Source organism: Lepus europaeus, chromosome 13, assembly GCF_033115175.1.
Source record: "Lepus europaeus isolate LE1 chromosome 13, mLepTim1.pri, whole genome shotgun sequence".
NCBI classification, from domain to species: domain Eukaryota; kingdom Metazoa; phylum Chordata; class Mammalia; order Lagomorpha; family Leporidae; genus Lepus; species Lepus europaeus.
Genome location: NC_084839.1, coordinates 55581263 through 55593572, shown reverse-complemented (window position 1 = coordinate 55593572; position 12310 = coordinate 55581263).

Genomic DNA, 12310 nt, shown 5'->3' with positions numbered 1-12310 from the left:
AGTGGCCATTTGGGGGGTGAACCAATGGAAGGAAGACATTTCTCTCTCTCTCTCACTGTCTAACTCTGCCTGTCAAAAAAAATCTTTAAAAAAATATATTTTCCATATACCTTTTGTATATGCTGAAATATCTCATGCCATATTGTTAATATTTTTACTTTAAACTAAATAATTAAATAATTACTGTATGTGAAATTTCATCTATGCAAATGTATTTTATGTGAATATTTTATACATCTGCTTATGTATTTTATAGCTTTTTTATATTAATTCAAATACTGATTCTATTAGCACTCTTTATTCCACCTTGAAAAATCTGTTTCTTTATTAAATCATTCCCTTCAGCCTGAAGATCTTTTCACATTTCCTAAAGTATAGATCATCTGGGAACCATTCTCTTAGTTTTTGTCTGCATAGAAATATTTTAATTCACTTTGAGTTTTAAAGCATAGATTTACTGGATAGATAGAATTTTCCATTAGCATTCAAATACTACATCCTATGCCTGCTGGCCTCCGATTTTACTGAAAATAAAGGAACCATGTCTGAGATATGACATGTCTTCTCCCTCAGCTGCTTTCAACATTTTTATCTGTTTTTATTTTTAGCATGCTGAATTTTATGTGCTTAAATTTTTTTCTTTATATTTATCTAGCTTGATGTTTGCTGAAATTCTTGTTTCTTTATAACCATATTTCCATCAGTTTTACAAAATTTCCATATTACCATCTCTTCTGAAATTTCTTCAGTCCTACTTCTGAGACTCCAATTATATGTATATTTGACTTTTTGATATTGTTCCAAGGCTCTCAGATGCTGTGCTCTATTGATTCTACTCTTGTATAACTTCTACTAACCTGTCTTCAAGTTGAAAAACCTTTATTTTCAAGTTGAAAACCTTTCCTGCTCTGTTTTCTGATTAGATTGCAGCAAACATTTTTATGGTAGTTAACTATATCAAATAAATTTGGATGTTTGATATGTGGATTTTCATTTCTAGAATTCCCATTTGGTTAGTTTTCTAGTTTCTATTTCTCTACTAAAATTCCTTATCTATTTACATAGCTATCCAACTTTTCCACTAAGTGTTTTTCATTTATTAACTTTATTTTGTGGGCTGACTCTGACAGTTGCAACCTGCACGTCTAATTCTACTGTGTGTTTCATCTGTTGACTAGGTCTCATTACGATCTTTCTTCATAGGTCCAGAATGATTGATTATTTGGTAGATGTTTTGTGGAACTGAAAGCAGAGCGTGAAATCAGCTTTTCTGTCTGGGAGGCCTCTAGTGTAGTTAATCGAGATTTGGTTTTTATGACAGTGTTAAACTTAGTTTCCTTCAATTGAGCTTGGAATCTGGGCACTAAAAAATTTCGGGAGATCTGTTTATGCTTTTCAACTGATCTACTCCCTTTCTGTTTCATGGGGGTTTTCTGTTTTACTTTTGGCTACTATCATTTCATATTCCTAGGGGGATTTTTCTCTGGTCTCTCTTCTCTCTAACCTGTCTGTCTGTGCCTTGAGAGACCAGTTTTTGTCTGGTTTCTGCCCTCAGCCTTCAGTCAGTGCAGTGCAATGTGTGAAAGCCTGTGAGCTGCCTGTGGCTTCTCACAGCTCCCAGGCCCGTCCTGAGCTTTCACAGAACGTCTGCTATCCCCTCAGATGTTCTGGACAGCTCTGGGAAGATTTCTGTCAGTTATCAGTCTGCTGCAGGAGGATGTTTTACATTAAGAAAATGGGCCATGCACCTCAGAGCTGAAATTTTGGTTAGTCTTTCACTGTACAAGATCTGGTGTACTATTCCTTTGCACTCTGGTCTATGGGAAAGCTTATATTGTTAATTTTATGTCAACTTGATTGGCACACAGGATGCCCAGGTATTTGGCTAAACATTACACTGGGTATTTATTTATTTTTCTTTTTAAGATTTATTCATTCGAAAGACAGGGTTACAGACAAAGAGAGGGAGCAAAATCTTCCATTTGCTGGTTCACTCCCCAAATGGCTGCAGTGGTGGCCAGAGATAGGCCAGTTGGAAGCCAGGATCTATGAGCTTCCTACAAATCTCCCACGTGGGTGCAGGAGCCCGAGCACTTGAACCATATTCGGCTGCTTTCCTAGGAGCATTAGCAAGGAGCTGGATCAGAAGTGGAGCAGCCAGGACTCAAACTGGCCTCTACATGGGATAGTGGTGCTACATGTGGCAGCTTTACCACTCACACCACGGTGCTAGCCCCAACCCTGGATATTTCTGTGAGGATGTTCCTAGATGAGGTTAATATTTTAAACAGTAGACTACAGAAATTGTGCCACCCTCACCCCAATGTCAGTGGACCCCATCCAGTCCATTCTCCGACAGGGCCTCCATCATTGGTTCTCCAGCTTACCGATGGAAGGTCACGGGACTTACCAGCCTCCATGCTCACATGAGCCAGTTCCCATAGTGAATCTCCTCCATGCATCTCTATAGCATCCACTAGTTCTGTTTCTCTGTACAACCCTAATTAATAATACAGAGTTCATTGAGGAACGTGGATGCTGCATGTGGAACTTTTTGGGATCCTAAGCGGGGATTTGTCTTACCATCATGGGATGACTACTGAATTCTCCACTCTCCCTTTTAGCTAGTTTCTGTTTGGCTGTTTAGGCACTTGACCTTGGCAATTTATGAGGTGGCAGATGTCTTAAAGGAGAATCTGGCATTTAGGCTGTCTTCTCTGAACTTGCCTTTATAATGGGATATTGCCCCTGAAGTACCAAGTACTTTGACAACCCTCACTTGTGGCTGTTGTCTTCATAGCCCTGTAAGATTACCTAAGACACTACTGGGTTCTCTGTCATTTAGTAGCTGTGTAGAGCAGAATTTGCAATTTCTTGCATACAATCAAGTATCTGCAGAGTGTTGGGGCTCGTCTCACAGAGGGGCTCCTCTCTTTGGAATCTTGATCTCTCAAGATGATGTCTCTACATTAGCAGCCCTCTGCCATGCTTAAATAAATTGTTTCTCGTATTCTGTAGCTGTTTTGAGTGGATGTGTTCTGATAGCAATTCCTCCATGATAGACAGAAGATGAATTCTCTTCTTCCAGTCTGGAACTTTTCTCTTCAGGGGTGCTGCACAGTTTTAACCTTGGGGCTTCTCTTCATAATTGCCTTAGTGTTGCCTCTTCCCTGCTCTTGTCTTGAATCCCTTCTTTCCTCAGCATCCTGGCTTCACATTATTTGTGTTTAGTCCTTGAATTTGAGGATGTATGTTCCATAATTGTTTCCTGGGGAAGGAGTTCATGTGTAAAATATATTTGGGAAAGGGCATCCTTCCAGATACCAACAATGCCTTCATTTATCAATATACTTGTTGAATACAGATTTATATGTGAGAAATGTTTTTATTTTAATTTTTAAAATATGTTTATTTGAAAGGCAGAGAGAGATAAACAGAAAGATCTCCCATCTACTGGGTCATTATGAAATGCTTACAGTAGTCCAGACAGGATCTAGTTCAAAACCAGGGGCTTAGAACTCCAACCATATTACCGTTGTGGGTGGCAGGGACCCAAGGACTTGAGCCATCCCCTCCTGCCTCCCAGGATGCACAGTAGCAGGAAGCTGGATTCAGGAGTGGAGCCGGGACAGGAACCCAGGCACTGAGAAATGGGATGTGCCAGTCCAAAGGAATGTCTTAAATACTAAGCCAAATATCTGCTGAAATTTTAATTTATATGTGTTTCTTCATTGTTTCCTTGTGTTCAGGTTTACTTTGAGGAAATAGGTATCATTCTGGTTCCTGATCTTATTATATAACCCCTTATTCTTCCTGGATTTTTTTCTTTATACATACTAGTCTATAATGTCATGGTGATAGACTCTGGTTTGGTGGCACTGATTCATTAGTTTTTGGATACTGTGTAGAGACTTTAATATAGAGTCTCATGATCTTTACTTCTACAATATTTTCTTATAAATGGTTTGATAACTTCTACTGCAACATTTTGCTTTTCTCTCTGAGGGTCCTATCATTCAAATAATGGAATTCTGGATTTTCTTACCCAGTTTCTCATGTCCTGACCATTTTTCCTTACTTAATTTACTCTAAATAGTATATTTTTCTTCTCTTTCATTTATTTATTTATTTATTTTTTGGACTGGCAGAGTTAGACAGTGAGAGAGAGAGAGACAGAGAGAAAGGTCTTCCTTCCTTTGGTTCACCCCACAAATGGCTGCCACAGCTGGCGCGCTTCACCGATCCAAAGCCAGGAGCCCGGTGCTTCCTTCTGGTCTCCCATGCGGGTGCAGGGCCCAAGCACTTGGGCCATCCTCCACTGCCCTCCCGGGCCACAGCAGAGAGCTGGACTGGAAGAGGAGCAACCAGGACAGAATCCGGCACCCTGACCTGGACTAGAACCTGGGGTGCCAGCGCAGGCAGAGGATTAGCCTAGTGAGCCACGACACTGGCCTCTTTCATTGATTTTTTTTTTAACTTTTATTTAGTAAATATAATTTTCCAAAGTACAGTTTATGGATTACAATGGCTTTTCCCCCCCATAACTTCCCTCCCGCCCGCACCCCTCCCATCTCCCGCTCCCTCTCCCATTCCATTCACATCAAGATTCATTTTCAATTATCTTTATATACGGAAGATCGATTTAGTATATATTAAGTAAAGATTTCATCAGTTTGCACCCACACAGAACATAAAGTATAAAATTCTGTTTGAGTACTAGTTATAGCATTAATTCTCATTGAACAACACATTAAGGACAGAGATCCCACATAAGGAGTAACTACACAGTGACTCCTGCTGTTGACTTAACAATTTGACACCCTTGTTTATGGCATCAGTAATCTCCCTAGGCTGTAGTCATGAGTTTCCAAGACTATGGAAGCCTCTTGAGTTCGCTGACTCCGATCTTATTTAGACAAGGTCATAGTCAAAGTGGAAGTTCTTCTCCTCCCTTCAGAGAAAGGTACCTCCTTCTTTGATGGCCCGTTCTTTCTACTGGGATCTCACTCACAGAGATCTTTCATTTAGGTTTTGTTTTGTTTTGTTTTATTTTGTTTGTTTTTGCCAGAGTGTCTTGGCTTTCCATGCCTAAAATACTCTCATGGGCTCTTCAGCCAGATCCGAGTCCCTTAAGGGCTGATTCTGGGCAAGAGTGCTGTTTAGGACATTTCCATTCTATGAGTCTGCTGTGTATCCCACTTCCCATGTTGGATCGTTCTCTCTCTTTTTTATTCTATCAATTAGTATTTGCAGACACTAGTCTTGTTTGTGTGATCCCTTTGACTCTTAGACCTATCAGTGTGATCAATTGTGAATTGGAATTGATCACTTGGACTAGTGAGATGGCATTGGTACATGCAATCTTGAAAAAAAGGTTTTCAACTGACAACTTTTCAGTTTTCAAAACTCCTTCTCAAGTACTTGTTTCTAGAGCATTTTATTATTATATTATATGTAAAATATCTTCTCCTAAGTCTTGGAGGATGTTAGAGTCTGTTTCTAATTTTTAAGGTTTCATTTAATATCTCTATTGTAGTTTCCGTAAGGTATTCTGTATTTTACTTTGTTTATTCATTTGGTGGTTTTTATTTCTGCTTAAGGCTTTATTCAGATATCCATGATCGATTTTTAACTCTTCATTTTTTAAAACATTTTTTTATTTATTTATTTGAGAGGTAGAGTTACAGACAAAGAGAGGCAGAGACAGAGAGAAATGCCTTCCATCTGCTGGTTCACTCCCCAAATGGCCACAATGGCCAGAGAAGAAGAGATCAAAAGCCAGGAGCCAGGAGCCTCGGCCGGGTCTCCCATGTGGATGCAGGGCCAGAGCACTTTGGCCAGACCATAAGCAGAGAGTTGGATTGGAACACAACAGCCTGGCTCAAGCTGGCATGTATATAGGATGCCAACACCAAGGGTGGCGGTTTTACCTGCTACGCAACAGCACTGACCCCTCTCCATTCATTTTAAGAAGAGAATTTTAAAATTTGAGGGGAAACTGGTGAGTTTCACTCTCAGTGAAAAAGTGACAAAGCTTTGAGTCCATTCCGGAAGGTGGAGAATCATTATCTAGTTACCTTTTCTCATGGCACACTTTACTTGTCTCAGAGAAGAATCTTTCAAGCAGGCTAAGGAGGTTAGGATTGTGTCACTATTGCTGATGTTTATATAAGACATATGTGAACATGTTTTGTAGGACTTATTTAACACTTTCATGTATGGAATTGTTCTTCCACTTTATAGCTATCTGTCATATTTCTTGGGATTTTTATTATTTAAGTTGCATTTTTTGGAACATTCATGTAGTTGAGTGACATATTATGTTTATGTATGATTTGTGAATGAAATTATTTTTTCTACATAGTTTTCTCTGGTCATGCTGGTCTTTTTGATTTTCAGAAAAAAAATTCATTTCTTAAGGTTAATAACCTTGTCTATATATTGACATTTTCTTTCAGTTTAATTTTTACTCTAAACTTTGTGATGTATTTTCATGGATATAGATGTTTTCTTTTTATCTGTTCAGATCTTTCAAAGCTGTTCTTTGTCAATTATGCCCTTGCCTCATGTGAAAAATTGTCTTATCCATACCATATGCACTAGTCAGTTTAGAGTTACCACAGCAAAATGCCTCTGGCAGGCTACTAATGAAGAAAAATTTTTCTGTAGGTCATAATTTTGGAGGTTGAAGGACATGGCAGTGGCATCCACTCAGTTCTGGTGAAGGCCCTCTGCTGCGTCCGTCACCTCACAGCAGGTGGTGATGGCAGCAACCTATGTGGGAACAGTGATCACCTCTTCATGCTGGAAGCCAGAGAGAGGCCCGGGGCTTGGGCTCAAGCTTTATAACAACCGGTTCTTGGGGCCTGCACAGTAGCATAGTAGGTTAAGCCTCCATCTGCAGCGCAGGCATCCCATGGTCACTGGTTCGAGTTCTGACTGCTCTGCTTCTGATACAGCTCTCTGCCTATGGCCTGGGAAAGCAGCAGAGGATGCTTCAAGTGCTTGGGCCCCTGAACCCATGTGGGAGACCAGAAGAAGCTCTTGGCTCCTGGCCTCGGTCTGGCCCAGCCCTGGCTGTTGTGGGCATTAAGAAAGTGAACCAGAGGATGGAAATTATCTCCCCATCTCTCTCTGTAACTCTGACTTTCAAATAAGTAAATAAATCTTTAAAAAAAGAATTTAAAAACTTATTTTTGTGAGAACAAGTACTTTAATACCTTTATTTCAAGGCTTCCTACTAGGCCTTACCTCTTTAAGGTAAACACCATTTTTAAAAGAGTATAATGATTTCCATTTGCATCCATTTTGTTGCAAAAGATAGGATTTTTTTTAACACTGAGTAGTATTGTATAGTGTATACATGTCCTAATATATTTATCCAGTAATCAGTTGATGGACATCTGGGTTGACTCCGTATCTTAGATATTGTGAACTGAGCTGCAATAATCATGGGGGTACAGATAACTCTTTCATATTCTGATTTCATTTCCTTTGGATAAATTCCCAGGAGTGGGATTGCTGGGTCATATGTTAGATTTATTTTCAGCTTTGTAAGGTATCTCCATACTGTCTTTTACAATGGCTGTACCAGTTTACATTCCTACCAACAGTGGATTAGGACACCTTATCCCCCAGATCCTCGCCAGCATTTGTTGTTTGTTGATTTCTGTATGAGAGCCATTCTAACTGGGTTAAATGAAATCATTGTGGTTTTGACTTGCATTTTCCTGATGCCTAGTGATCTGAGTATTTTTTCATGTGTCTATTGCCCATTTGAATTTGTATCAAAGACAGAAAACTATTTTCCTTACATAATCTTTGATTTATTAGACTTATAAACAAGCTGATATCATTGGCAACAAAGATGCCAAATATCAAGTCCAACTTGAAAGACTAATTTTTCAGCAATATTAAATGTGGGCACGTGTGTAAACCTTGTAGACCTTTAAATGGGCGTGCTTCTATGCAGAAGGCAACACCATTCATAACCTCCATCACTTCAGCCCTCTTCTCATCACCATAACAACCCACAACTCATAATAAGTGAAGCATCATCAGGAGAGATGGGAGCTAGCACCATATGCCCTCTTTTGCAGTTACTTTTCTTCAAGTAAGTATAATTTTTACAGAGGATTTATCTTATTTATTTGAAAGGCAAAGAGAGAGAGGAAGGAGGGAAGGAGGGAAGGGAGGGAGGGAAGGAAGGAAGGAAGGAAGGAAAAAAGGAAGAAAGAAGGAAGGAGTCTTCCATTTACTGGTTCACTCCAAATGGCTACAAATGTCTGGGGTTAAGTCAGGCAAAATCCTGGAGCCTGCAGCTTCATCTGGTTCTTCTGTGTGGGTGTCAAGGGCCCAAGCATTTGGGCTATCTTCCTCTTCTTTCTCAAGTGCATCACCAGGGAGCTAGATCAGAAGCAGAGGAGCCAGGGCTTGAACTGATGCTACAATGCCACTGTCCCAGGCTGTAACTTAACTCACTACACCCCAACACTAGGCCCAAGGGAATAATCTTCTGATTAGCCTTAGGTTTAAGGAACCTTGGTATATTTGGATAAGCAGATTCATCTCTTCTTTATTTAAAAACTTTCATTTGCATCATAGGCTGAGTGAAAGCTATGTACCGGGCATGTTGCTCAGACTTCTAGGTGTATGCCCCCTAATTGTCCACCAACAAATAGAAAGGAAAGATAGAATGACCAACCATCCTTCCTCCTTTCCTTTTCTTTCCTTCCTCCCTCCTTCCTTCCTTTCTTTTTCTTCCATAGATTTTATTTTCTGCAGCTGTTTTAGGTCCACATAAAATTGAATGCAGGGTACAGAGATTTCTCATATATTCCTTGCCCCTGAAAACAATTTCCCTCTTATCAACATCCCCAGCAGAATCGTCTGTTTCTTAGACCTGATGAACTTACATTGATACATCATTATTACCAAAGATCCATAATTTATATTGGCGTTCACAGTTGATGTTGTATTTTATGTGGGTTTGGACAAATTTATAATAAAATGTACCCACCATTACAGTACAACACAGAATTTCACTGCCCTGAGAATTCTCTATGCTCTGCATAGATTTTTCTTGATAAACATCAACTGGATTTTAAGTTTCAATTCTGATATACTGTAATCACATAGTAAAAATATCTAATGCTTTAAATTAAAAATGAATTTAAATGATCTACCCAGAGCATTTTAACTGCACCAAATTGACCATCAGTTCAAAGAGCAAAGTGGGAGAGGGGTTCAGAGCAAGTTTGGAAGGACTGGGTATTGTAAGGACTGGCCTCAGGGCTGTGAATCACTGGTGCTCTTGGCAGTTCCCTTCCTTCCTTCCCTCCTTCCCTCCTTCCTTCCTTCCTTCCCTCCTTCCTTCCTTCCCTCCTTCCCTCCTTCCCTCCTCCCTTCCTCCCTTCCTCCCTTCCTCCCTTCCTCCCTTCCTTCCTTCCTTTGTTTTTTGACAGGCAAAGTTAGACAGTGAGAGAGAGACGGAGAGAGAGTTATAGACAGTGAGAGAGAGACAGAGAGAAAGGTCTTCCTTCTGTTGGTTCACTCCCCAAATGGCCACCATGGCCGGCGCTGTGCCAATCTGAAGCCAGGAGCCAGGTGCTTCTCCTGGTCTCCCATGTGGGTGCAGGGCCCAAGCACTTGGGCCACCCTCCCCTGCCTTCCCAGGCCACAGCAGAGAGCTGGACTGGAAGAAGAGCAACCGGGACTAGAATCCGGGGTGCGGGCGCCGCAGGCGGAGGATTAGCCAAGTGAGCCACAGTGCAGGCCGACAGTTCCTTTCCAAAGCCTCTCGAGACCCTCTCCAAATACCCTCACCCACTCTAATTCTGGACCCTATTGAACCATTCGTAGGGCGAATGTAAAGCTCTTCAGAACCTTTCTGCTGGCTGGGTACAAACATGAACCCGTGGCTATGTGTCTCAGGTTCCTTGTATACAGCTCTGAATTCTGGCTTGCAAATGTTATTTTATTTTCGAGCTTTTATTTAAATTCCCTTTTCATTAAATTCTTTTAAAAGAAAGTATTTATATGGAGTTCTTGTTGTTGTTGATTTTTTTTTTTTTTTTGTTGGCTTTATTTTTCAGCAGAGCTGTTGCATAACACAATCGGTTTCGCATGCTTTGTAGGAAAGCAGGCCACCTTCCCTCATAAAGAGTGAGGGCACTGATGTGCCTTCCAATCACTTGGTTCTATTGTTCTAAGCAGTCCTTTCAGTGTTTTTTGGCAGGCTTGGGCTTCTGTGCTACCACGGCCTTATTTTATTATTGTGTGGAGGGGAGTGCAGTGTGATTATCCATTCTTCCTCCAGGCAGAGCAAGCCATCTGGAATGTTTATTAAACCCGCCGGCGGATGGAGAGGCTAGAACTCTGGTGACATACATGGACGCGGGTTGTGCTACATCATCAGGGCTTTGTTCCTCTGATGATGTAGCATGCAGAGAGGGCCCCGCTAATGGATTTAGAGCACTTCACAGTGGAGATGCCATGGGCTGAGTGGGGGAAGAGAGATTTTTGGCCTCTGGGTAATTGACTGTAGGCTGAGAGAAAAATGTTTCATGTAAAGCAAGAAGGCTTCAAAACTTTTAAATGTTTAATTTGGGGTGGTGGAAGGGCAGGTGATCAGCAAGAGGCTTGAAGAGCGGCCTTTGAAGCCCAAATCTTTGCGATGAGGTCATGGCCCCCCTAAGCCTGTCTGTCGCTCTGTGTAAAAAGATCAGTCGAGCTTGTCCAGAAATAAAATGCTACTATTCTAATTCTAAAATTTAGGCATTTCCCAGCCTACACTAAGCAGTACTTATATTTCTTTCCTTTTATTAGTGTCAGTGCAAAGAAAGAGGAACATTCTCCCTTTGCTATAAATTTTGTTCTGTAATTGTTGAACATATTTTTTGCAGGAAGGCAAACTTTGTCTCCTCATGCTTTCACTGTTTGTAAAATGAGTGTTTGTGGAGCCGGGAAGAATAATTTATAATGAGGGTTTGGGCTTCATTTCAATTTAATTTGGATTTTACACTGAGTCAACTTTTCAGTCAATTATAGAACTATGATTAGTTACCAGTCACTTAAATAAGCACCTTTTAAAAATAGACCTATAAAAATGATACAGGAACTAATCACTGATGTGAGCAAATCTTATTCTGGGCCACTAGCACCATAATAAGAGGAAAGAAAAGAAAGATGGGTGAGCAAATAAAACCCGTGTTTGGCTAAATCATAAGATGTGTTAGGTACGCAGCCCACTGCATAAATCTGCCCAGGCCCAGTCTGTGTCAGTGTGTGGGATATGCTATCATTGTACCTTTAGGAAATCCTTGATGACAGGAATGAGTAATCTACTGTTAGAGGAAGATGAACGTATCAGGCTGAGGAGTTCTGTATACAGTATCTTGTCTGATTTCACATTTGTGTCTGTTAATCTAGATATAGGTAAATATATATGTTTAAAGTTGGTTGTGTCTATAGTATGTGATTATATGTAGTATGTATGTGGCTCTCTGTTCATACACACACACTTAAATGAAAAATTATTTATGTATTATATTTATATATCTATATTTTTATTAATCAAATTAAGGATATCCAATCCACTGTATCAGAAATCAGATTCATACCAATATCATGATCTAGCTAATTCCATTAGAAACATAGGTCTCTATGTCAATTCTCTATTGTCACAAAATGCTGCAATAAAAATCATCACTCTCAAAACTGTGTAAATTAATGCAGTAGCTATTTAATATTGCTCATGATGCTATGGGTCCATTGGATGGTGGCTCTGGTCTCAGTACGGCTCACTTCTACACTTGATTTCATCCACAGATCAGCTAGGTGACATTGCAGTCTTAGCTGGTTGTGTTATGTGCCTGGGACCTCAGCTGCTTCTGATTATCCCATCTCCTTAGCACACTAGACCGGGCTGGGTTTGTTCTCATGGTGGGGGGGAAGAGAGGGAGAGAGGGAAACAGGGAGAGAGGGAGAGAGGGAGAGAGGGAGAGGGGAGAGAGAGGAGAGAGGCAGAGAGGGAGACAGGGAGAGAGGGAGAGAGGGAGAGAGGGAGAGGGGAGAGAGAGGAGAGATGGGAGTGAGGGGAGAGAGGGAGAAAGGGAGAGAGGGAGAGGGAAATTGACATGTTGCCTCTCACCAAGTCAAGCCACAAAGCCAGACCAGATTTCAGGGGTATGGAAGTAAACACTGTCTTGTGTAGGAAGAGCTGCCAAGCCCCTTTACAAAGGGTGTGTAGATGGGAGGAGAGATCCCGAATTGCTACTCACTTCATGGAAGTCAGGCTGAAATCATTTGC